This window comes from Drosophila albomicans, chromosome 3, assembly GCF_009650485.2.
Source record: "Drosophila albomicans strain 15112-1751.03 chromosome 3, ASM965048v2, whole genome shotgun sequence".
NCBI classification, from domain to species: Eukaryota; Metazoa; Arthropoda; class Insecta; order Diptera; family Drosophilidae; genus Drosophila; species Drosophila albomicans.
This window is the reverse complement of record NC_047629.2, coordinates 26,329,501-26,357,500: the sequence shown is the minus strand read 5'-3', so window position 1 is coordinate 26,357,500 and position 28,000 is coordinate 26,329,501. Positions and strand designations below refer to the sequence as shown.

General features: G+C 37.5%; 1 protein-coding gene and 1 long non-coding RNA gene across 4 annotated transcripts in view; one reads left to right on the top strand and one right to left on the bottom strand.

Annotated features, from left to right (window-relative positions):
• LOC117572331 (alpha-protein kinase 1) overlaps positions 1–28,000 on the bottom strand; it is a 63,308-nt gene that overhangs the window by 8,700 nt on the left and 26,608 nt on the right. The window lies entirely within an intron of this gene.
• Positions 22,046–24,403, top strand: LOC127565641 (uncharacterized). Its single transcript, XR_007954972.1, has 3 exons — positions 22,046–22,206; positions 23,638–24,060; positions 24,116–24,403. It is a non-coding gene; the product is annotated as an uncharacterized LOC127565641 (long non-coding RNA).

Below are 28,000 nucleotides of genomic sequence, written 5' to 3'. Positions count from 1 at the left end.
TTTTCTTTAATTTTTTGTCTAAGCTTTCGCTAGCCACATGATTTCTGTATCAATTTGGGTCAACTTAACTGCTAAAATATATATCTTTCAAAATATATTCTACCAAGTCTTTCTCTTTTTGTTTCAATCATTAAATGTTTAGCTATGAAGGCTATGTTCTTTTGCTTCAGATCCTTCTCTACTTTATATTTACTCCTATTATTATTATATTATACATATATTGTCTTATCTATCTCGTTTCCCCTATCCCAAGGTTAGTTTCTTTCCATGATTTTGATCAAATTAATCGCTGAAAGAAAAAATACTTTAAAATATTTTTTGTGCTCTCTCTATTATTTTTAATTCTGAAGTGTTTAGCCTTGCAAGTTACATATGTTCCTTTTTAAAGGACATCGTTGATCTCCCTCCTCATTTATTTTGCCTATTTTTTCTATCTCTTCTTTATAATTTCATGCTACTTAAACTTATTTAGTCTGAAGGCTTTGGCTCTAGCTTTTCTCGTTTAAATAAAGAATTGTATTCTTTATTTCATAATAAGTAAAAAATAAAAGAAATTTATTTTCTTTTCTGCTATTCTTAAACTTTGTACATTACTGTCTCTCAGTTACTTGATCTTGCATTATTCATGAATTGATATTTGCTTATCTCTTCTTGGCTCATTACAAGTTCTATTTTCCTTTATTCATATCATTTTTTTCAATTGTTTGCCCAGCCTTACTTCGCTTTGTTCTTAAACGTTGCACTGGCTGCAGTGTTTAGCTGCAACTAAGCATTTTTTTATTCACAAATTGCTTGAGGCTATGCAGTGCGGCTTAAAGGCCTTTTAAAACTGAAGCCACACCCATTTTTAGTTGGCACCTACACTTATACACAGTTAGGGACCAGAGGGACAGACGACTTCAACGACATAGAGACTGCGGACAGACGTAGTTGTACAGCAAAAAAACACAACTAAAAAAAAAGAAATTTGTTTTTCTGGGTATGGGTTGGGCTCGCAGTCATTAATGGCGTTCGCTTGACTTTGGTTTTTAAACATTTTTTTTGGGTTTGGGGTTTGGAATTGAAATTGTAGTTAGAGCTGGGCTTGGGACTGCGGTGATTGGGTAGGGGTTTTTGGCATGGTCAACTTGGGTACACACAACGAGTCCAGTTAGCCAGCAGTCAGAGGGAAGGCTGGCCAAGATCCACGCCTCCAATTTTTGCGAGAGTGTGCGAGAAGAGGGCAACATTGCAGTTGGCAGCCGTCGCAGCAATTGGACAGACAAATATTTACTTCAGAAGTTTTTCTTTTAAGCAGTGCTTGCGACGGAGATGCTTTTCTTTTCATTCCTCAGTTTTATTTTTTCTTCTCCTTTCTTTATTTTTTACTTTCCACCAGCCTCAACCCGAAGCGCATTTGATATTTTTTTCGTAGTTTTTTTTTTTTCATGCTTCGCATTTTAAATTAAAAATACGGAAAAAACACTCCGGCGCACACGCACAGAAGGCGAGCGAGGCAGAGGGGGAGGCAGAGGGAAGAAAAAAAGGCTGAGAGAGAACTAAAGAAAAAATTCTTATTACCGCCTGCGCTTGCTGCGGTGTCCCTTGGCAGTCGAAGAAACAAAAAGAAATTAAGGCGAAAAATTGAGTAGGTTGAAAATTTGTGTACCCGTCGTCTCCCCCAGCTGTTGGCAACCCCTTCTGTTGACCCCTGTTGTCCAGTCTCCACTTGTGAGTTCAAAAAATACAAAAAAAAAAATGGGAAAAACAGAAATCTTTTCTTCTTCGACACGACAAAAATATATGTACATACATAAGGAGTGTGGCAAGGAAGGATACGAGGAGAGAGCGAGGGAGGGGAGAGGAGTGGAGGGGCAGTCGGAACCTTCGAATAAATGAAAGAAATTCTCAGCTTGCTGTAGATGCAAATGGCTGGCGCCGGAAACGGAACTACGGGGCATGATGCGCGTGGCGAGACGAAGCGAGGCGAAGGACGACGCAGCCATGTCAGTAAAGGATGCATGATTGCTTGGAAGGGTTTGTGGCGGGGGGTGGGGAGAGAGGGACAGGGGGGAATGGACTTGAGCTGGGCTGGTGCGGTTTCAGTTGGGTTTTTGTGGTTGTCGTTGTTGCTTCTGCTGCTGCTGCTGTTTCTGCGGCTCATCAACGCGACTTCGCCCACGGCCCGCCCCCCAACGCCTTATTTATTTATTTAAGTTACAAAAAAAAAAAAAACAAAAAAAATGGGAAAAAAAAGTCGAGAAAAAAAATTGGTAGAAAGCAAAAAGCAGCGAGCAAAAAAATAAATAAAGAAGTACATAACAAATTTACGCAACTTTTTTGCAGCTACTCGCACTTTTCTTGGCCTTTTTATTTTTGCGAGAGCTCTGCCTCTGCCTCTGTCGCTCGGCACTTTATTAAAAATAACAACAACAATTGACGCCAAGCAGCAGAATAATTCAGCTAGCTGAAGTTGAAATACCCTTGATAATTACTTGATATAAATACAAAAGCAGGTTTAATTTTGAAATTCAATTAACTTTTAATTACTTTTTATTAAAAACAAGAAATTTAGTTTGTCTATTATATTGAATTACGAATAATATTCAATACTTGCAAAAGTTTAATTTATGTCAAAACTATTAAGTTCTCTTAAAACTCTTTCACAAACCCATAAAACCAAATTATGCTTTTGAAAATCTGAATTCATGTTAATTTTTTAAAATTTCTAGCACTGATTTAATAGCTTTATCTTCAACATCATCTTTTAAAGCAAAGTCAAGCCTTTGTTTTTGAATTCTCATTTCAATGCATGCTCCATAGGAATACTACAAAAATATTTCATAAATTCAGTGCCAACTGGGCGTATACTCAACACGCTGTTAGAGCGACTGCAAATACAAAAAAAATATATATAGAGAAATGGAAAGCAAAGAGTTCGGTGCACAAAATTTAAATAAATTTGCGGGCCTTTGGAACAGGATGCTAAGAACTTTGGCTTGGCCAGTTTCTTGGCATATTTTTTCCATTCACGCTGCCATTGCCTTTGCTGTAGTTGTTGTTATTGTGGTTGTTGTTGCTGTTGTCCGAGCATTTCTTGTTTTTAATTACGTTGCCGACGTCAACGTCGACGCTGACGATGCTCTAATGGCCAGCAGCAGCATCAGCAGCAGGGGTGAGGTATAAGAGGCTAGAGTCTTAACTGAAACTTGGACTTGGGCTTATGTAAAAAATAAAAGGAGAGCGACAAAAAATAAAAAGGTTGCAAAGAAATCTTAAAAAAAAAAAAAAACTGTTACAAATGGCAGTTAGCAACCCTCTTCTGGACACACAGAGCAGAAAATATAAAAGGGAAGATGAAACAAAATCAGTGCTTGGACCACGCCCCAATGTTTGCACAGGCTTCGATTATGAAGTGGGACGAGTTGCGAGCACAAGTTCCAATTAAAAAATCTTCATGTGACCCAAAGTCAAATCACAGCGGGCACGAGCTAAGCTAAAGTAGAAAGAGAAAGACAGATAGAGAGAGAGGAAGAGGAAGAAAGATGCCTGGCACATATCCGCATTGAAATTCTAACGCAATTAGTGCATGAAAATGAAGCGCCAACGCTGCGTATGAGTGATATATAGCTTAAAAAGCACAAACCAGTCTCAGGCAACAAGCAAATCCTGGCCACGACACAAAGACAAAACACACACCACACAACCACACTCACACACACACTCTCACACACACACGTAATTGAAAACCCAGCACACACAGTGGCTGCAACAACAGCACAAAAAAAATGACTGCGGACGGGAACAAAATGCAAAGAGGAAGCAGAAATTGCAAAGCATTGACCAAAGGCGAAATCTGTCTAAACCATAAATGCAGCTCGCAAAAAAAGAAAGAAAAAACAATATAAATCAAAGCAGTAAGCGCAAAGCTAACCAAAAGAGCTATCGAAGATGTTATCGATAACAGTAAACAAACTTAATAGACTCTGTTTCACTTCTATGAAAATTGAAGGGTCTAAAAAATGATACAACGCAAAAGCAAATATGTGACTTAATTCGATTTAAGACATAACTTGAAGACATAAGCAAGTAAAGAAACTTCTGATTGAAATGTTATCCATCGAATCAAATTTAACAAACCAATCGATTAACAGAATTTAGGAACCGAATCGAAAAGTATAGTTTTGGAATCCAATCGATTAATCAACAATCTAAACTCAATATATTTTCTAGTGTTTAGCCAGTAGAAACTTTCTGTTTCTCAGGAACTCAACTACATATACAAATAATAATTCATTCATCACAAAATTACATAGCTCTATTAATAGAAGATAACGCTTTCAAATCAAATACCTAAGTATCAGTTTATAAGAAAAAACTGTACTGCACACGCTGCAGAAAAAAAGAAAATCAATAATTACCAATGTAACTAAATACAATTAAAAAAATATAATAAAATGGCAAAAGAAAAGGAGGAACGACGGAAAGACAGAAAATCGCGAGGGCAGACAAATGAGCGGAAGGAACACAAAACAAAAAAAGTGTATATAAAAAAGGCAACGGCGGTACAACAAAAAAAATATATAAATATGTATATGTATAAAGAAAAAAAAAGTAGATGGTTAAAAGCGCTTACTTACAGCCCAGTTGGCAAATGGGCATTGGCAACGGGGAGGAAGTGTGCCAGCCAAAAGGGGAATGGAATGGGGTAATGGGGGAATGGGAATGGAAGCTGAGGACCGACCGACCATAGACCGTGGGACCGTAGTGAAGTGTAGGTAAAAATGTGGGCGAGAGGAAGCAAGTTCCAGATTCCGCCCCAGTGCAGGGAGTCCTCCTATCAAAGACAATGGCCACATTCAAGGGTTTAAAATTTCAGCATTTGCATCGAGAACGAGATGGATATATCGAGTGCAAGCGAGAGAGACATACATAGATAAAACTCTAACTGGGAAGGTGCTGTGTGTACCGTAATTTCATTTCATTTCATTTAGCATTTTTTTCTGCCATTTTGTTGTTGTTGTTGTTGTTAACGGGTCGTCTTCTTACTAGTTCTCTAGCTCTTCTCTCTAGCATCTACTACTGTTGCTGCGTGCATTTGTCATTTATGTCGAACCATTTTTTTTTTTTTTTTTTGTCTTCAAAGGTTTCCCCCCTTCTCGGAAGTTGATGAAATGTCCATTGATGATGATTTTTGTAGCAAATTACAGGGCATCAATATTGAAATTCAAGTACATGTCGTATAATTTTTTTTCTTTTTTTTGCCACTTTTTCAGCATCAATTTACAGGGTTTTTTTTTTTTTTTTGATTTGTTTGGTGTTGGCATCTTCAACATCTTTAAGGGAGGTGACTAGTTGAAACTGCAGAGTGGAAATTTTGTGGATGTGGATTTAGATTTTATCATAAGGCAAAATAATTGCATGCAAATGAGCTGCCTTTCCTCTTGTGTGTGATGAGACTCGAATTTCCACTTGGATTATTGGCAGCTCTAGACACGCACACATACATACATCACCATCACAACACACTGTACTGTCCTGCGGGGCAGCCACGAAGGCTATTACAAATTTGCATATTAACAAATTGCAAAGCTGTCGTGGCGTCTACACAAGCAACAACTTAATGCTGTTGAGAGACGATGAGTAAGTAAATGGAAACTTTTGCAACTTAATCGAAATAGTTATCGAGAAACTTTCGCTAGTCGAATTCAATTTGCCAAATCCATAGTAAGCAATGTACATTTAAATATTCTGTGGTTAAATCGATAAGTTTTCAATCTACTATCTTTTTACTATCGTTAATCGATAGGTTTACATCGAAAGCTATCACATCATATCACATCAACCCAATTTAATGGGAACTTTTGCAACTTTATCGAAATACTTATCGACAAACTTTCGCCAAATCGATAAATAAACTCACGTTATGTAAATTAAACTACGCTTTGATTGAATCGATAAGTTTACATCGCTAGTGTCTCATCAAACATTCTAAGTTCAACACAATCCGTTGGCACAACTTACGTCAGCGCCCAGAAAAATCGTTTCAAAAAAACTTTAAAGTTTGTCGAGAGTCAAAAGCAAACTTTTAAAATTATGCTGCAAAATCATTTATAAAAAAAATGACGATGTGTTGTTGGTGTTGTCTTCAATATGTATTTACCTGTAACGAGACAGAAAAGAGAAAATTTGCAAATTAGCTAAAAATGTATAATTAATTAAAGACAATCAAAACGCCACACGCTTTGATGTAGACAGATATACTATATTATGCTTATGTATGAGTGTGTGTGCTTAAGTGTGTGCGTGTGCACGCGTGTGTACATATTTAAAGAATTCCAGGGGTGCACGCGGTGTAAGCTTTTGGGGCTTTTTCGAAAGCGGAACCAAACCAGTTGCTGCTGTGAATGGCGCATCATTAGTGAGAGCGGGAGACGAAGATCGACAATGTCAATCACAACGACAAAGAGAGGGAGAGAGAAGAGCGCAACACTATGTAATTGGCAAAGCAAGACAAGAAATCCATCCATAATGACAAAACGTAAATTGTGGCAATTGAATGCACACACACAAACATATTCAGTGTGTGTGTATTGGGCCTGGGAAAAAGCAATTGTCAGCGTTAATTAAATTAAAGTCATGCTTAGAACAAGCCGACAAACATCGCGCAACAATTCAGCTAAAGATTTTGCCCTTTCAAGGAAGCAATTTGCAGCTTAAAATCTATTGCAAAAAAAACTACAGGCAACACAAAATGGCAAACGAAAGAGAAGCAAAAAAAAATTGGTGCGCAAAGTAAATTACGAAATTACTCAAGTGCTGATTGAGTCTTACACGCGAGCCGAATTCACCAATGGCGATTGGCAGAGAGTCGGAGAGTGAGAGAGCGCGCAGAGTGTAGAGTGGAGAACAACTTTTGTAGCGGGTGTATCAATCGCCAAAAAGGTAAAGAGAGCGTCGCGCGAGAGTTGAATTAAACTAATGCCGATTGTTCCAGCAAAAATGAATGTAGAAGAAGAAGAAGCAGCAGCAGCTGTCGCTCTGTCGCTGTAGACGACGCTATAGACTTGCTTGCTAGCTGCTGCAAAAAGTTTATTGAACTTTTTTCGACGTTTCGTTTGCTTTTATAGCTTCATTATGTGATTTTGCTGTGGCGACTTGAAAGGTGTACGAAAAACTACAAAACACCAACAGCAAAAGCAACAACAATCGCATATTAATGAGTTTTGCATGCGTCTGTGTGAGTGTGAGTGTGTGTCGAGAGCGTATTTTTGTAATAAATTAACAGAGTATGGCGACGAGACGGCAATAAAGAAAAATGTATTGAAAGCACAAACAACAACTCAACAAATTGCAAGCTTTCAAAGCTGCGCAATTTAGCATACACACACACACACATAATTTGCACGCAGATGTACGCATAGTTTGGGAGTCATAGGTGAGTGGCTGCCAGCCTGCCACAACGCATGCCAAACTGTTAACGGGAGGCGATGTAAACAAATTGGGTGTGAAACAACAGAAAGGAACAACGACAACGAAAAAGAATGAAAAATAAAAAGAAAAAGGGGGGCGACGACAACAAACGACCTTCAATCATAAAAAATGAGAAGTAATAAAAACATCAACACACACACAAAAACAGCAGCCGCAGTCGCGTAGTCATAAAGAAAGTCAAACGAACGAAAGCGGTGGCCAAACATGCGAGCATTCCCCACAAACACACACTCACATATACATATAAAAAGGGAAAAACGCAATTTTAGATTGAAAGCGGCCGGCTCACACACACATACACACTCAGATCCACACTCAAGCAAAAACTTACGAGGCGCACAAGAAGTGAAAACGTATGAATGAATGAGTAGCGCTCCCCTCCATACATATGCATGGGCGTGTGGACTACGTACAAACGTAACGCAAACAAAAGCGCTACGTAAAACGTAAAGCGCGACTTTTGATATGAAGAGTGAGAGAGAGAGAAATGGGCGCAAGTTAAAAAAAAAATAAAACATAAAAGCAATTCAATTGATAGACACGGCGACGAAGAAGAATAACACACAATAAAAAAAAAAAAACAAAAAAAGGAGAACACGTTGTCGGAGCACAAAGCGTAGCGAGTGTTAAATGCGACGAGCAAAACAAAAAGCGAAAAGGCGCAATGAAAAATATATGTATGTGAATGTATATAAAAAACGACAACAAAAATAATCATAAAAAATGCTCAAAGTCAAACATACACACACATACGCACACAGCGCAGCGGCAAAACAGAAGGCAGAAGGCAAATACATAAAAGAAAACAAAAAGTAAAAGTTGAATTTTTCCAAAAGAAACTGCCGAGCAAAACAGAGAATAACGCGAAAAATAATAATAATAAAATACAAGCAGAAAAGCGAAGCAAAGCGACTTCGACTGCGACTGCGACAGCGGCGTCGACAAAACAAATAAACGTGTGGGAAGCGTGTGCGAGCAAGAAGATGAGATAAAAACGTAAGTGGATGAGCTGGGGCCAAGAGAGGGAAGGGGGAAGGTAGCAAGCAGCCATAACAACTACGCGCCAGACAAGCAGACGCAGCAGCAGCAGCAGCAGCGCACAAAGCGTGGCGCAGAAAAGCTTTAAGAACTAAGCAATTTTTATAGCCTTGTCTACGAGAGCGCAAAGCAAAGCAAAGGAAAATATAGAAAACGACGGCGAGCCCCACATAAGAAGCTGTTGGACTCAGACAGGAAGACGCAGACAAAAGGAATGAGTTGGCCACTGGATCAGTGCTGCCAATTTTTTGACAGAAAAAAAACAGGTGCTTTTGGCGTTGAGAAACTTTAAGCAACATTTGAAAAAGCTAAATATGTTGTATAAGAAGAAGGTTATAGTAGTCTGCCGATAGATCAATATTTTAGTAGATAAAAAAATTCAGAAAGTTAAGAATATAAGAATGAATCACTTTATCAATGCTCCATCAATGCCTAAGACTGTTTTCAAACTTTTTATAGAAAATAAGAATTTAATAAGCTAAACATGTAACATTTCAGAAATCAATCGTTTAAAATGCTGTAAGACAACTCAACATACTATAAAATAGTCAGATTTTCCGCTAGCTGCAGTTTCCCCGCTATCAATTATAAGAAAAGGCTAAAAGTAACAGGAAAATAGTAAAGTTGGCAACACTGCACTAAATCGTTGGTTAAACGGGACAATGTAAAACGAGAGCAGACAACATGTGGAGCCAAAGTAGCATCAAAAGAAGCAGCAGCAACAGCAGTTAAGAAGTTGCACAAGTGCCGATTTAATTCTCACAAATACAGACAAAGCCAGGCACATAAACATTCGTGTAAGTATGTACATATGTATGTATGTTAAGCAGCTGTTTAATGGACAGCAGCAGCTGCTGCGTTGTGGATAAAGAGGGAATTTGTTGAAATTTAACTTGAGAGAAGCTTCACTTGTTGAGCATCAACGCCCACGTTGCAGACTGACAGAAAGGACACAGGAAATAAGCATCCAGAGCAAACAGCTGGTCAGGTTTAAATCGCAACAAATGTTGCTTAACGATATAAGCGGAAGCTTTGGTCGTAAACTATACTTGAGCATTGAAAAACCAGGTGAAGGATATCAGCTTTAGTTGGGTATTGCGCTAAGCACTACGATATTCTTACGTATTCATTTACCAATTGAAATGCCATTTTTGATTAAACAAAAAAAGCACTGCCTTTAAAAATGACAATGCCATGTAAAGTGATTCTCTTTTATTCCCCTAAATGCTTTCAACGATTTCAAATCAAAGCTTCAATTATGCAAAGCTTAAAATATGCAAACTCAATGCGACAACAACAACAGCAAGAGAAATCACACCTCCATAAGTGAAAGAGGGACGTGCGCAAAAAGCACCCACAGGAAGTGTCGGCCATTCAGTCATTTAGTCATTTGGTCATTTAGACAGGACAGGACAGAACAGGACAGACACATTGCCAGGTTTATGGCAGGGAGAGACAAAAAGTGTGGAGAGAGAGTATGCAGTGTAGAGTATTGGAGAGTGAGAGACAACCGCAAACGAGGCTGAATTGAAAACTTATAAAACAGAATCAACTCAATGGTGAACTGTGAGCGCTGAACTGAACTAAAATTGAACTCTCACATATCCCCACACACACACACACACACACACAAATATACAGCGTGTGAGCGAGATAGCTAGAGTGACGACAACAGCGAGTGTCAGCCAGAGTCTGACTCACAGAGACAGACGGAGAGACAGTCAGGACAGACGGTGGGGCAAATACAAATCGTGAGGCTTAATATGCATCGCTGGATAAATTGCTAGGCTGCCTGCGACGCTGATTGAAGCAGCGCAGCGCCAGCAGCAGGCCAGGGCCGTCGAACAACAACAACAACAACGACAACAGCCACGAAGTAAAGGGGGCGGCGACAACGACGCTGGCAGTCACTCACTCAACGTTCGTTGCTGTCTCTGCTTGGCTTGATTGGACTTGGACGGACCTCAAAACGTGCCATTTTCAAGCTGCCTCAGCTTGATATACGTTTGTGTATATGTGTGTGTGTGTTGTTGTTTTTTATGTGTATCTGTAGCTGTTTTGTTTGTGGCTTCACTTGTAAAAGGTTTTTGCACACACACACACGCACAAACACGAAGAGGGACACACACACTAGCACATGGTTAATTTGCCATTTTTATGGTTTCATGCCTTTGGACAACCGCCACGTTGTTGTTTGCCCCTCACAGAAACAGAATCCACTACTCAAAAAAAAAAAAAAAAAAAAAAAAAAAAAACACATCGGATGAACTCGCGGTAATTTTCTAGAGCGTTGTGGCGGGGGAGGGGAAGCGCTGCTTATGCTAAAATCCCAACTAAATACAGTCGTGACCCTCTATATCGAACTTACAGAAAGTTTTTCCTTTAATTCCAACATTTAAAACTAACTTTAAATGATAGACCAGGAAATACCATATATTTAATTTAAATTCGAACTAAAATAAAAATACTTAAATACTAAATTGTGAGACATGTTTAGCCGGAAAGTATGCTATGTGAATTAATAACATCCTTTTGAATGAAATTAAAATTTATAAATATTTATATATACATATAATTTATTTTGGAAATTTTTGTAATCATTTGCATTTCTTTTAATTCATTCCTAAAATTAATTTTAGTACAAATTTTAAAATTCAATATAGGTTTGCATAGTAAAAACTACAGGGTATGCAAAAAGCTTCTCAGAAATAAATTACCCAAATTTCAATTCAAAGTAACAGCAAGAGCGTGAGCTACAGCCAAAGTCAGAATCAGACTCAGAAGCTTCCCTTGGGGGCTGTCGATGGGACCTCACAGCAGAGCCAATCGGCAATCTCTGGAGCCCATTGGAGCCATGTGTATGCTAAATATTTCACATTTATAAGAAGTTGAAGACCAACAGCAAATGACGAAAGCTAAAACAACAAAACACAACACTGGCAGAAAAATCATCATCATTTATGCAGATTTCAAGGCAGCGATATGGAAACGACAGATTCGTGTGCCTGTCACATACACAGCTACAGACACACAAATATACATAAAGATATATAAGTATATTTGTATATAAGGCAAAACTTAGATATGCATAAATTTACATACATATGTAAAACAACAAGCCGAAAACTGAAACCTAAAATCTCCCGAAAAACAAAAAAATCGAGTGTCCCTCGCCGTGTTGTCCCTTTTTTTTATTCTTTGAATATCGTTTGCAATGCAAATCGTAGTTTTGCAGTCTGCCCAAAAAAAAATATCTATATACATGTATTTATATATACATTTTTTATCTATTTGTGTACGTACAAAACTTTCTTTCTTTTTGAAAGTAAACACACGATAGCGCAGCGCAAGAAAAAAAAAAAATATATAAAAAATAAAAGTGATTGGGAACTTTTTCTTGCTGATTTTTATGTGCGATATCTCTCGCTCTCACTCGCTCTCACAACTGCATAAAATTGTAAAAAGAAATATGTATTTATATTTTTTTTTATTTAGGTTTTTATTTAAGCATTTGCTGATTACAATGCAAACTTCCTGTGGCCGCTGATAAGACCGCAAACTTTACAGCTCCTTATCGTGGTGCTAAAGTATATAAATAGAATACACATCTGCATATATCCATATGTACAATATTCATACATACATATAATGTATGTAGCATGTAGCAAAGAGTTGTAAGTGGCAGCGTCAAAGCAATTCCCAGAACTCGAACTGAAAAAAAGCTCAAATGGCAAAAACCAAATCGATTTCCCAACTTTGTTGCCATAACAAGCTTAAACACCTACAAATTGTTCAGCTGTTCAGTTGCTCAGCACCCCCACACCCCACATCTGCTGCCATCCTCATGTCCCCCCTTTGTCTTCTACTCCTAGCAAAGCGCAAATTTGGCAAATTTGGTAAAACTTACAAACTGACAACGACGACTGTCATTGTCGTGTCTCCGTTTGTTTGTTTGTATGAGTGTATGTGTGTGTGTGTTGTTGTTGTTGTTATTGTATTGGTAAGTAAATTATGTTAATTGTATTCTTTGACTGTCAACCACAAAACGAACCCAGGGCAGCACAGGCCAGACTCGAATCAACGAAAGCAAACCAACTCAGTCCGATTTCCTTCCAAATATCGTGCAAGATTGCGAAGCTTAAATGCTCTGCTATAATGCTGTTTATCGATAGTAGATCGAAATTTAACTAACTGGTATTGTTTAAGAATGAAATGATGAAAAATCATTTTGCATTGTTTTATAACATAATATGACAATTTTCCAATATCAATTACGCTAGGTGCTTACTCAAATAAGAATCGATTATTTCCGATAGTAAGCATTGCGAAACTTAAATGTTCTGCAATAAAGATGTTTATCAATAGTAATTCGAAATTTCACAAATTCATAATCTTTGAGAATGAAATGCTGAGATATCGGTTTAAATTTTGTTTAATATAATTTGATAGTTTAGTAATATCTTTTATGATAGATGCTTACTCAAATAAGAATCTATTATTATCGATAGTAAGCGATGTGTATCATTATTTAGTAACTTGCTAGCTTCTGTAAATATTAAAGACGATCTCTAAAGTTGTTAGACGAAATAACAAGCATAAAAAGAATTTTATCTTATCGATAACTCGCATCAATTGACGCTGAAATATATACATCTGATCCCGCTACATCGTAAAACCCACGACAGCAAAGTGTATAATGAGGGATTATGTTCGATTTTATATGCAGACTACATTTTCAGGTGGGCATATATCTTTCTCTCTGATATATAGCTATATTCCATCGGTATTATATTGCCACATATACAAAGTATGTAAATGTTTTGGTTATTCCATTGCAAGAAATTAAAATTCATTTCATGTGCTGAAGAAATAAAACCATTACGGGTTCACTGTCGTTGTCAAGGCAGTTCAACGAATTTAACCAGATATATATACGTATATATATGCGATATATACGTCATATACATATATTTAAAGTATTTGTATGTTAAGTATATTATAAACGCCAGCTTCCGTTTAAGATAATATTTAATAGACTTCTTTTCCAATCCACAATTTTGTTGTGCTAACAATCTGACGAAGCGGAAGAGCAACACTTTATGCACTGGTGAGAAACGACAGCAGATCAGGAATCAGAAATCACTCAAAACTAACCAAAAATACAAAATGAGCTGAGAGCAGTGAGGAGGGAGAGGAGAGGGAGCAACAGCAGAAGCTGAAGCTGAAAATGAATAAAAAACGTGCGAACTAAACTTACAAACAAGAAAAACGCCGGCCACAAAACGCTTGAGAAACTTTATTTTATTTTTCTTCATTTCATTTTTTTTTTTTCGGTGAGACAAGAAACTGGTTTTTAGTTGCCGGCTATAAGAGTGTGTATTGGTAATAAAAAGCAAAAAAAAAAAAAAAAAAAAAACAGAGTCCAAGCTATAGGTAAACGCATGACTTCAGCCAAACCACAAGCTGGTAGCTACTCGATTTCCCAGCTCAGTCTCAGTCTCGCAGAGCAGCTGTTTGTTGACCTCAAAGAGCTGGAGCCAAGAAGTCATGGTTATGGCCAGCCGTAAAAGAGAAGCCAAGCCAAAGCCAAGTAGCCAAGTTAATAATAGGCAGCTAGACCCCCAAGTTTCAAAGAGCAGAACGTAACGATGAACGTTACTGGTTTCTGTACCCAACCCTAACTACTGCTTCCCCTCGGTCTCTCTCTCTCTCTGCCTCTGACTCTTCCACTCTCTGTGTGTCGACAGTCTGCTCAAGTGTTGGCTTACACATTATAGCCAACAGCAGTAAGCAGCAGCAACAACAACAACCGGCAAATGTGTTATTTATAGCATTTGTTGTTAATTCTTTTAAGCTACAATTGAGTAATCATGCGCATAGAGTGACTGAACTCACGAGTGCTCTCTACGGCATACGAACGATAGCCAAAAGGGGGGAGGAGCTTTGGGGCGGGGAGAGGGGCAGAGGATGAAGAAGAAGAGTTCCGCCTGCTGAGCCAAAGAATTTGCAGAATGAATTGAAAATCGTGGGGCTAAATAATACAAGCGTATTTGATTGCGATTAATCAGCTACAACAATGTATTCTAGTCATTAAAATTAAAACCAAGATTTAACAAAAGATGGCCTTCGATTTATTGTTTGTTAGTGCTGCATCATTATAAACATTTTAAAGTTAACTTAGAAAGAATAGAGAAATTCTTTACTGAGTTAGGTTTAAAATTAGTAGTACAAACTGTTGAATAAATTTTCTAAAAAACAGCAAGTTTTAATATAATTTCAATTTCTTGATTTTTAAGATCGAGCTACACAAGAAGTTTGAACCATAAATTGAGAAATTGGATGTGCCTTTCACAGAAATAATATATATATTTAAACCCTACACATTAATACAAAATTAATACTAAAAACTTCAATTAAAAAAAATAAAATTAAATCAAACCTAACCTAACATTCTCCAAGTAAAGTTAACTTAACCTCAACTAACCACATTTATTATCAAACCTAACCTAACTTTTTTCAAGCTCAATTTAACTAACCTCAACAGGACAAGAAATCTCAACGCATTTCTGCATATTTTTGGGTAACCAAAGTGCAACGTCGCATCCAGTTAGTTGGAGAGAAAGACTTCTTTGAACTAAAAGTATGTAAAATATGCAGGAAATGCCAATTAGGAGTCCTATAAGGAGCGTTGCAGCAACATGCCACAACAACTTGCAACAGGAATTTCAACTATGAATATAAATTCCCCTCATCGCTGGCAAATCATAATAAAAAGAGGAAGAGAAGGAGACGACTGAGATGCCCAGGCATCGAGCTTCGACCCACTTAAAACAAACCAGCTGAACGAACAAAACAAGCAAGAAAAACTGAAAACTGGGCGACAATGCTATCGAGCAAGAGGAAGCAGCTGTAAAGAGAGTATGAGAGAGAGAGAGAGCAGAAAGCAAAACAATAAAAATAAAAATGAAAAGAAGAAGAAAAAACAAGCACACAGACACAAGACACAAAAACCTATAAACAAAATATAAAACGAAAATAAGACAAATCTTCAAGGACGTATGCAAGGTAAACATATGCGAGAGACAAAAGCAAAGCAAAGCACAAGACTGAAAGAGAGATAAAAGACAACAAAGCAAAGCAAAGCAGGCGGGGGAGTGACACGCGGGGGGGGGGTGACAGGGAGACGAAGACGTTGGGAAAGTGGCCGGAGAGTCAGGCGAAATAAAAGTAAAGCAAAAAGGCAAAAGCAAAGCAGCAGCAAATAAGTAAAAGTAGAAGAGGAAAAACAACAATAATAAAAACAACGACGATAAATGATGACGACGACGTCGACGATGGCAAAGAAAACGCGACCTGTTTGATGTGCAACACACACACACACTAAGACTGGAACACACTTGCGCTAAGGAGATGTGAAAAGCAAGTGTAGGAAAAACTCGTTTCAAGCCAAGCAACAGGAATACGTTAAGTTACATGACGGCTGTTGCCCCTCTCGCTCCCACACACACACACGCAGAAATGTAGGTGAGTGTGCCCAGGCGGCAATAACATAAAATTTAATCAAAAAGCAACGTTTGAAAATGCGCCAAACGTCAAGGAAACGAAGCAACGAAAAAACGCGAGAAACAGGAATATGTAAGATGAGGGAGCGAGAGGCAAAGACGTGTGTGATAACAGCGCCTAGACACACATGTGTGTGTGTGTAACCTAGATTTCCAAACATAAATTATGCAAGCGAAACTCCAGACGCAGCAAAAGGAGCAACAAAATAGATGAAGCAACAACAAAGGTGAGCTTCAAATAGGATCGAGAGCGGGAAAGAGTCAGCAGAAGAACAAGAGCGAGCAGGAGAGAGAAAGAGAGAGGGCGAGTCCAGACCTTGACCTTTTCTGCGTCGTAAATTGCGCGTCGGCTGCGTGTATTATTAACCTTGAAAACTGCAGGAGGCGTGGCCGTCGCCACATCTAAGACCCGAAACAAGGACCGACCGAAGAGAGCGAAACGTGTTTGGCTCCGTAAAACAGGTTCGCTTCTCAGATAGCCCCCGACTTCTAATGCTCTCGGGTGCAGTCTAAGATGTACACTGTGTAACAGTGAAATTGAGTTGCTTATCGCTTCATATGCTGATAGTGAAACGTTAACGAATAGCAACACAAAGCAGAAGTAAGAATTATACAAATGTTAAGTTTAAGACTTCTAAATTTAAAATTAAGCTATACGTTTACAAATAGCAAATAGAGGAAAAAATAAAACATAAGACTTTAAGGGAGAAGGAAGGCGTAACATTTACGAATGAACACATAAAGGGGAGATGTAAATTGAATGTTGGTCTGATTTGTTTTTGGTATTAATTATGCCTGCGAATTTGCTGAAAGGGCTTAATTGAAAACATCGCATAGCATATAAAACATTTACGACTGGGAATTCAAAAAAGAGATGAACATTTTAGAGCCACCTGTAAAATTATAAATAGAACCACTTTTAAAACGGGTAAATACAACATCCCAATTTAACTTTAATTGAATTAAGGGATCACAAAAAGGGATGATTCAAAATATATTTACTAGATTTAATTATATTATAATTATATTAATTATTTTTCTGCTAAACACAAAACAATCAAATATATAAAACGTTAGCAAATAACGTCAAAAAATTTTTGAAAGCTGAGGAATAGTTGAAACGAACAGTTTATTCTAATTGCAACCAAAGTTCTAGAGAAATCGAGTCTGTTGCGCAGTGTAATTTCACATGGGAATAAAAAAGGTATTGCAGCAGGTTGTCAGCTAACAGCTACCTGCCGCAACCTGTTGCAACCACAAGCCGAAAACTGTGGCACAACCACCAAAGAACAACAAAAAAAAAGACAAACTAGAAATAAAAGAAACAAAATTGAAAGTCATTTTTTTGGAAAGCGATCGCAATCAAGAGCAAAACACGCGGAAGGTAAGCGGCTTGAAAAGTCAATGTGCCTCACCTCGCCTCGATCTAAGTACTCGCTCAACACGATTCTACCTAGAACATAGAACGTAGCTCGGTTTTCGGTTTTTCGGTCTCGGTTTCGGTTAATTGTCATGGGAGCCGCACTTTATACAACTTCTATTTTTATTTCTATTATTTTTATTCGTTTTCTTAATTCCACGCACTTGCACAACGAATGTGTCGCTATAATTTGCGGCCTAAACCAAAACCAAAAAAAAAAATGAAAAAATTAAATTGATGTATGTTTGTATATAATTCTCAAGGTCTAATGAGTTTGTTGCCGCGCCACCATTGAATATAATGAGCTATGGGGGCCTATACAAGAATTATAAAGCATCATTGTAATAAATGAAGAAATGAATTAAATTCTAGTTTCCAGTCGCGTCGAGTTAATGATCATTGTGAAAAATCTTAGGAACTCTGAACGCACAAGTTCAAGGCCTTAAACTAGGCAAATTTTGAAAATTATCTTTTGCAAATTGATTTTGCTTAGTTTCTGATGTTGTTTTGTTTTTGTTTTTCTTTGCAAAAGAGTAAAACGCTTTCATGTGATTAATTAGTGTTAATTATATGTCGTCTATATCCATCTTTCTGCAGCACATTTTGCAACCTTAAAAACGAATTTCGTCAAACACTTATACAATCTATTTTTGCTTGTAAAACGATTACATAAACATTATGAACTTTTCGTTTGGGTTTGGGTTTTTGTTGCTATACGATACGGGTTCGGGACGGGACGAGACGGAACGGAACGGAACGGAACGAGACGGGTCGGGATAGGACGGGTTTAAGATGAGCTCATTGTTGGCTTCGGGGGGCAAAACACCGAAAATAATTATTGAAATATAATGGGGGTATCTATATATTGTGCCGATGTGCCTGCCTTGGTATGTGCCTAAGCTCATCATCAGCAGGTTTACTACAAACCGATTGGTTCACTGATAAGCTTAGAGAGGTGGCGAGATTTTTAATGATAATCTAAATTCGATAGCGCGAGAAATATGGCATAAAGTCGTTAAGCAAAGGGAGGCATTCTATTATATGTTTTCTATTCATTTAGCGATGATCGAATCGAGTAAGAATACACCTAATAAATAAGTAGAGATCAATAAAAATAGTCCTAAATCTTAATGATGGATGAAGCTTTGCTCACTTAAAAAGGTAGAGAACTCATGAATATATAAACAAATACCTGCTGTAAAGATAATGATAATGACCGATAGTGAAATTTGTAGAATCCATAGATAGACAGGATAATATTTGGGATAGACACGCAAATGGAAAGTCAACTTTACCCAATAGTTTATAGACACATAAGTAGAAACAACTTTATTTTCCTTGTTTCAGAAAAGTTAAGCACTTTGAAAACACTTCCATATATTAAAAATTAAACAAATTAGGTAACAGATCTGCATGATCCTAAATATTTGATTTATTTTTCAAGTTAACTTAATTCATCTACAATTTCTATGACTATAATACAAAAACTCGCAAATCTTTATTAATTTAGCTCAACAAGAAGTTTATTAGCTTGATAAACACAGATTTCACAACAATTGCAACCAATAAAAGCTTGTCTGATATGAGAAATTCTTTTTTTTTTTATTAAATTCAAGACTAATTTCCAGCTTGTAATAATTAATGACAGAAGTGCCTTGTTTTTGGGGGCATGTTGCATGTGGAGAGAGATCGGGGTGGCAAGACCTCAATAAGAAATAGAATGTGAACATAAAACAAACAAGCAGGCAACACACACTAGAGATTTTTTAATTGAATTTCGGTTTGTTTGGGGCGCAACGCTGGTCGTGCAACGCATCGATGCTGGGGCCAACACACACACAGAGCGCTAATAAGTTGATTATAAAATAATAATTACAGAAGCAGAAAAAAAATAAGCAAGGCAAGTAAAGCAAAAATATAAAGAAGAAAAGAAAAAGAAAAATAACGAGAAAGTCGTTGCACGCTGATTAGCTTTGTGGTGTGGCGGCTGCAACAACAGCAGCAGCAGCAGCTTTAACTGTTGCTCAAGTTGCAAGCTGAAAGCTTTGACTATGTTGGCACAGCTGCTGGCTGCTGGCTGATTAAGCTGCCACCGCCTGTGGCACGTACGCAAAAGTGTTAATTGCAAATGACCAGAAGAGTCAGCAACAGCAGCAGCAGCTAAAAGGGGGAGCTAAAAGGGGAGAGCAACCCCGTTACGCTGTTGTTGATTGAAATGTGGCTTAGGAGGCTGCAAGCGCAGGCGCCATAACGAGATGCAAGTGGCAGACAACGCAGAGGGAAGCCAGCGTTGTGTTGTCTGTGCGTGTAATCGATGATCACAGCGAAATAAACAGCAATTGGATTATAGTTAGAGAAGGGGCTGACAAGGGGGGAGCTACTACAAAAAGAGAGAGTGCGCCACACGCAGACAACAGCGACAGAGACTGCGACTGCGACAGCGACGTCAACGTCAATGAACCGGTTTGCGCAAAGGGTCGAATGGTCGAACGGACGACGCATACGCGTCAGCAATAATTAATCAATCAATAATTGAGGCAGCCGTAAGCGCGAGAGCGAGAGAGAGAGCGACACACACTCTTTACACATGTTGTCTGTGGCTAATGAGAGGCAGAAAACAAAATGGCCGTTCATATTAGCCGGACACATCCGGTGATCGGTTGGGTCACAAGTGTTGAGCGAGAGTGCGGCGCCCTCTGCACTCTAGCGCTCTCACTCTCACCCATATGGCGGCCCAAGTCTCCACTCTGCACTGTCCAACATGCAGCGATGAGGAGAGGAGGGAGGCAGGTGTAGAGACGTTATCCAAAAAAAAGTTCAGCATGCAGAATAATAAATTTGTTTGCCGAAAATTTAACGTAACGAGTAGAACGAGAAGGAGAAGGAGAAGCAAAGCGAGCGCAACTTACTTTCTTTGACTTTCTTTTGATCGCACTTTTAGCATTTGCTATTGCTGCTTCTTCCCTTTTTATTGTGTTGTTTTGTTATTGCTTTTGTTGCACTTGTTGTTGCTGTTGTTGTGGTTGTATATTTTGCTTTTGCTTGCACTTTTTTGTGTTTGGTATTTTTCGCGCGACCGCGACGACAAACTACGAGACGAAGGCAACGACGAACGCAAGAGGAAGAAGGCACACGAAGAAGAAGAAGAGGCAGCGCACACAGAAGACAGAAGACAGGTACAACACACGTACGTTGCGACTGTGCATTAAAATCGAACTGAACTGAAAACCAAAGAAGAGCAAGAGCAAAAAAATTCCAAAACCCAACTTATTTCTTTTTTTCGTATCGTTTCGTTTCGTATCGTTTCTGTTCGTCGGCCGACAACGAAGACTTTCAACGGCAACGACAACGACGACGACACACGTTTACGCTGGCGACGTCGACGTCGTTGGTTAACGCCGCCGGCGGAGCGGCAACAGCAGCTTAGCGTGGCCCGTTCGTTCAGCTTGGCTTGACTTTCGCAGACGGCGAGCGAGAGCGAGCGAGAAGAAACATGCATGAGCCGAAGTCTTGCTGTGTGTTTGTGTGTGTGTGTGTGAGCATAGGTAGGGTGTGAATGTGTGTGTCCCTTAGGTAAGCGACGATATGGAAGAAAAAGAAAATGTGTCCAACTTTGCGAACAGGTAGACCGATGGCTCAGCTCTTGTTGTTGTTGTTGTTGTCGACGGCGTCATCGTCATCGTCGTTGCCGGTGCCGCGTTGTTGCCGATGCCGGTGGCAGCGACTGAGACGGCGGCGTCGTCGCAACACGCTGACTTCGTTTTTGCGGCTTAAACAACAAATACACACAACACTCTCTCAGAGAGAGCAGAAGAGAGGGAGAAAGAGCCGATATCAGCATTGGGGTGCTTCACTACTTGAAACCAAATCTCTAAATACTAAGATTAGCAGATCGTGTTGCACCAAGGAATGGTGTGATAATAAAAAGATAAATAAATGCAGTTGGAAAACTAAGAAAGTGTATAAGAAGTGTAGAAAGGTATTTAAATATGGGAAACGTAAATAAAATTTATTTAAATGTAAATAAACTGGTATTTACTTATAGTTTGAAATTTTTAAGAATTTTAAAACATAGCAACTTTTGTAATATTTATAATTTATTGTAAATTTACACTAAACAACATAAAAAAAATGTGAATTGGAATAATTTTGTATGCTGTATTAAAATGAATACCTTCTTCATGTTTATATCTTTCATTAAAAAATAACAAAATGAGCTAATGTTTTGTTCTTTTTTTTTAGAAAATGTAATTGATTATTGCATCTTTTCGTTGCATTTTAATATTTAATAGCTCTGGTCGCTCTGTTGCTGTACATGTTTTGATTTTATTTTTTTTAAATATATAATACATTTCGAAGTATTTGTATAGGAAAACCTTTTGTTGGTGTTTTTGATGTGATCAGATTTTTAATGAACTTCAATTTTCATCAAGTTTTAATTGTTCTATGATCGAATTGAGTCACCCCAATGCTCATGCACAGGTAAAATAAAGGTTTTATGCATATGGGGGCAAATGCACAACAAGCACACAAACGAAACATATATAAATGTGCACATATCTGTATATGCTTATAGATATATCCAGGCATTTGCCATAAGCAACAGACAACAAGAAAGCATACGTCATATATATACAATATGCAGAGAGAAACAGACATACATACGTCGAGTGAAATTATATGTGGAAAAAAACAAGGCAACAATTTTTGCGCGTGAGTAATTTGTTGCCGATGGAACTACAACAGCAACATTGACGTTGCAAGTTGAGCAGTCATCGTTTAGGTGTTGTTGCTGTTGTCTCTTATGAGGCTTCCGCTGCAGGTAGAGCTCTAATGCACACACTCACAGATACAGATACAGATACCAGCAGATTATGTGTGAGTGTTCGACTGGCTTTGGTAATTATCGGTTTTCGATGCCATATGCGGAATTGAGCACAACAACATGCAACTGCATAAGCAACAACAACTATCAAGAGTTTATCGTTTAGTGTGCAGCAGCCCTAAGCCCATTTAACAATAAATACTACACCGAGGGGAAAGCTAGCAGAGGGGAAAGAGCAGCGGTCTTTACATGGGTGTTGGGTGTTCATTTTCACAAAGTTGCTAAGTAGACACAAAATGTTGCCGTCAACACACGCCACAACACCGCCTGAGCTTCAGCTCAGCTGAGCTACAAAACTCACGAGTCTTTCGACATTTTTCGCCACTCACGAGTCATGATTGTTGCTGTTATTGTTGTTCTTTATTCTTATTTTTTTTTTATTTTTGTATTTTATTCAGCCATACATTGCTGCACGGCGAGAGTACTAACTCAATTAGCACATCGTGTAAACTGTTTGGTTTTCTTGTCGTTGTTGCAAGACTGCCATTCGCTAGTGATGACAGCGTGACACGAGCAAAACCTTAGGAATAATCGGCAAAATCAAAAGGTCTTGTTGAAAAATCATCTATGTATATTTTAAGCTAAACATGTGGCGTTTTTATAAAGCCAGGCTATAAGGTTCACTTAACGATACCATAAAATAGTGTACCCTCAAATTTTTAATATGGAAAACCTCCTTAAGTAAGGTACATATCAATAGTTATCAATATATTCGATAATGTTCTTGATTAAACCCATTCGATAGTAATTTATAAATGGTTCTGTTTTATGTGGAAGCTTTTTACTATATATTATATTTAAATTTTGAATTCTAGGTCCTTAAGAAGAAATCTAAAACGAAAGATTTGTACCCAAAAAATATTTTTAAATGTTAATATATTTTAATTGTTGAATTTTTGAATTCTAGAAAAAGTTTCTTAACAAGAATACTAATCCGAAAGATTTTGTAATAAAATTATATCAATATTAGACTCAATAAACTAAGTTCTATTAAATATCTATCAAATGAATTTAATTATAGTTTCAAATAAATACAGCCGAAATTCCCAAAGTTAACAAATCATATATACCTCCATCTGCACAACTATATTTTCATTTATAATTGCTTTTAGTTCCTATATTTAAAATTGATAAATCAAATCTATCGATATATCGACTCACATGACGCTCATCTCTAACACCGCAAAATCAGTCAGCAGTTGTTGGAGCTTTTTGGTTTCTTTTCATTTTTATTTAGTTTTATTTTTTTTTTTTGGTAGTCAAATGCAAATACTGGCACAGAGAAAGAGAACACACGAAAAGTACACGAAGTAATACATGTGTTCAGGAGCTGAGACAACAACAAGAACAACAACTGCAGCAAACGGAATCGATTGGCTCAGTGAGTTCCAGGAAACTGGCCAAAACTGACCAAACGATGACGACGACGACGACGATCCGTTCTCCCCCTAAACGAAACGACAATCGTGCAAACCCAAACAGAACAACAACAAAAAACGAAAATAAAATTAAGATCAGCTCACCTGAGCGAGGCGCACAAAATACCCGAGTATTATATCGAACAATAAAATGAGGCAAGTGGCAAGTGGCCAAAGGGGCACGTAACCAAAGCAGGGCAACAACAACAACAACAGCAATGGCAATGGCAACGGCACGCCCATTGCCCAGTCCCAGAGAGAACAGTGAGCACAGTGAATGCCTGCCAACAGGTAATCTTTATATATTGTATTCCTATAGGGAGTGTTTCGTTGCCCAGTCGAACAGGAGGCCGCACATCCGAAGGGGTACAGCGGAGAGGGGCGGAGGAGAAGCTCGAACCAATTCAACTCAAAACTCTGATCGGCGGCATCACTCAGTCAACTGCTTTCGTTTTTTCGCGTTTTTGTTGCGCTCCCTATTTAAAATACCCTAGAAACGTGACAACTATAACAAAGGGTAGACACAGTACGCTAATAAATATGTATTCATAAAGAAACATTTTATATTAAACTCCAATTGAACAAAGTTTTAGTAACAATAAAAAAAAACAATTTCTCGAAGTATTATAACCATTCAAAATATTTCGTAGTAAAAAGTAAATTCATCTTTTGAGTTATTCAGCTCAAAATTCATTGAAATTATGATCAAAAATTTTCACAATTGAAAATTTTTCCAGTTATGATCTAAAATTTTTGTAAATACTTTTCCTTTTAAGAATCGCATATTATATTCCTCATATTTTGTTTACTATATTATCTTGATGTATTTTTTCTTTTTCTTTTTAAACATGTTCATTTGTAAAATCTCTTCCAATTACATATTTATAATAAAATATTCAAATATCATCATCAAAATACCAAACTTTTCAGTTTGTTACTATCAAAGCCATCTCAAATTCGTTTCTCTTTTTGAATTGCAGGGTATCCTACTCGTCGACTAGACCAAATGTCAAAATTCTGATATTTTATTATTGACACGAAATTCAAGTCCGATCAACATTTTTGCATTGTGATTCAGTTTGCATTTTTTTGCTGGGCATTTCTCAAAATTGTATTGACAACATCCACATCGAAATGTGCAAGTATGTGGGAATATATATGTATATACAGTGGGGAGCAAAATTGAGTACATGTTTGCATATTTCACATTTCGGAGCGAATGATAAAGAAAACAGTAAAGCAAATGGAAAAAAGGTTTATTCTCTTTATTCAATATATAATTGACTATACATTAACGAGAAAAGATCAACGAAGAAGTGCACAAAGAAGAAAAGAAAACTTGAAAACAAAAACAACTCGTATGTACTCATTTATGCACCTTTGACATTTTAAACTTCTTATCTGCAAACAAGATCGTTAAATGGAATTTTTAGTGAAAAATTAATATTTCGTCCATAAACCTTTATTTTTTATGACGCTTTCAATACGGTCTGGCATACTCTCCACAAGGTTTTCCAAAATTTCTTTGGGTATACGGCGCCACTCCTCATGCACCCTTTCCCATAAATTTGCGAGGTTTGATGGAGCTGAATTATATTGTCCCAATCGTCTTTTGACTATTGACCACAAATTTTCGATTGGGTTTAGGTCAGGGCTTTGAGCCGGCCACTGCATCAACTGAAAATTTTGGTCCATTAGCCATTTTTGGACGACTTTTGCAGTGTGCTTCGGGTCTCCATCCTGCTGAAACACGATTTCAGCTTCGTTGTAAGCACTGCGATCAATAAATTCGGGAAGATGGTTCCTCAAAATACTTAGATATTGCTCTTTGTTCATAATCCCTTCTATTTTGTGCATTGGTCCAATGTTCCACCAGTTGAAACAGCTCCAAACCATTATATTGCCTCCACCATGCTTTACAGTCTGCTTAACGTGGTGTCGTTGGATTGTTTCACCGGGCCGGCGCCAGCAATATTGTTTTCCATCTGATTGGAATCTATTAAACTTTGTTTCATCTGACCAAATTACCCGCTTCCAGTCATCTATAGTCCAATTTCGGTGCTGTCTGGCAAAACATAAACGTGCCTTCACATTTTTGGCCGACAACGCAGGTTTATTTTTTTTTACTGCTGCAACATATCCAATTCTTTGAAGTGCTCTTCGAGCTGTCCATCGACTTACATCTTTATTTATCTCTAAAGAAGCCCCCTTAGGCGTTAAGAACTTGTCCTTTCTCATATTAGCCATAATATGACGAGCATCCGCATCGTTTAAAAGTCGAGGACGGCCTCTGAGAGGGGATTCAACCGAAACTTTGCGTCTTTTTTGGACACGTATGACCACCGACTGACTTATTCCGAGTTTACTGGATATTATCCGGGACGAACATCCTTTCTCGGTAAGACCTATTATCGAATTTTCCACGTCCTGACTCAATTTACGCATAATTTTGAAATAATAATAAAAATTGCTCTTCACTTTCAATGTAACCACGTTGACACTTTAAATCATAATAAGCACATTACAATAAGTCTAAAAAACAAAGCAAAAGCAATAAGATGACAATTAACGGTAAATTTTTGATTCTTTTGCAGATAAGAAGTTTAAAATGTCAAAGGTGCATAAATGAGTACATACGAGTTGTTTTTGTTTTCAAGTTTTCTTTTCTTCTTTGTGCACTTCTTCGTTGATCTTTTCTCGTTAATGTATAGTCAATTACATATTGAATAAAGAGAATAAACTTTTTTTCCATTTGCTTTACTGTTTTCTTTATCATTCGCTCCGAAATGTGAAATATGCAAACATGTACTCAATTTTGCTCCCCACTGTATATATATATATATATATATATATATATGTACTATATGGTATATACTTTTATATTGATACAATCTGTGGGCATCGCAGTGAAACTTACGATTTTACTTTCTTGCACTGCTGCAATTTTTGTTTTTGTGATTTTGGTTCGCTCTTGGCTCAGTTTTTTGTTCATTTTTTGGGCGTTTTACATTGTCACGACTTTTGCTTACCTGAAAGAGAAAGATAGAAAGAGAGCAAATGTGAATTGAGGTCATTAGTAAAAGGTTTATGCTAAAATGTGCAATGGAAAATCACTTAAAATTTCTATATACAACAATTTTGAGCTTAAGAACTATTTGCTGCAACGAGTTTCTTTTTAAAACGTGATAAAATTGCAAATTTCGTAAAGAAATCTGCAAGCAATTGTGCTCGATTTTTAAACTGAATTCTATTATTTTCAGATTAAAATGTTATATACTATGTATATATTTAGATGGCAATATTATTTATTAATATACTTTTTGCTGAACAATGAGGAATTTGAATCATGAATAATGTCTTTTTGAAGACGTTTGAAAATAGTTTCAAGGATTTCTTCACATTCTTTATCACTAGTTTTGTTGAACAATCTAAAGTTGATTAAATTCAAAATCCTGCAAATGGTAACCAAGGTTTCTCCTATAAAAATGGATTCCTTTGATGCGTTTCATTTATCTTCCCAACTTTGCAAATCAAATATTGTCGACCTCCCACTTAATTTACAATTTTCTTTAGCAATTTTCAATCACAATCAATAAACAAAGGGGTTCAATAAAAAATTACATGGGACACATCAAAGGCATGATCTGGAACGTTTGGTTCATCAGAAACTTGTGGATTAAATACAGAAAATGTCGAAGAAGAAAAAACTGAAGCAGCAGCAGCAGATGAAGAAGATGGAAACTAATTTTGAGTAAGAAACGCAGCCTCGACTCGCCTCAAAAGCAATTTTTAATTACAACTGAACTGAAATTTATGTGCAAACTTGGTCAAAAAAAAAGAAAAGAAGAAGACAGAGAAAGGAGCAAAAAAAATGCGAAGAGATGGAATCTGTGCAAAGGAAATCGACATGCAGATTAAAAGGAAGTTGCATACAACACACAGCACACAGGACGCGGACGTGGCAAGTCCAAAAAAAAAAAAAAAAAACCAAATGAATAGAAAGAAATGAAAAAAAATTCGATTATCTGCGAGAGGAAAACTGTAATTAAATCTATGGGGTTTTGCCACAGAGCACCAAACGCTGGCCCCCAAAGAAAATGTGAAAATGCAAGAGAGAAAAAGCACAAAAAAAAAGGAAGAAAAAACGAATGCAACGAAATCACGTAAAGCAAACTAATACCGCAACAAGGCGTGCGGATTGCAG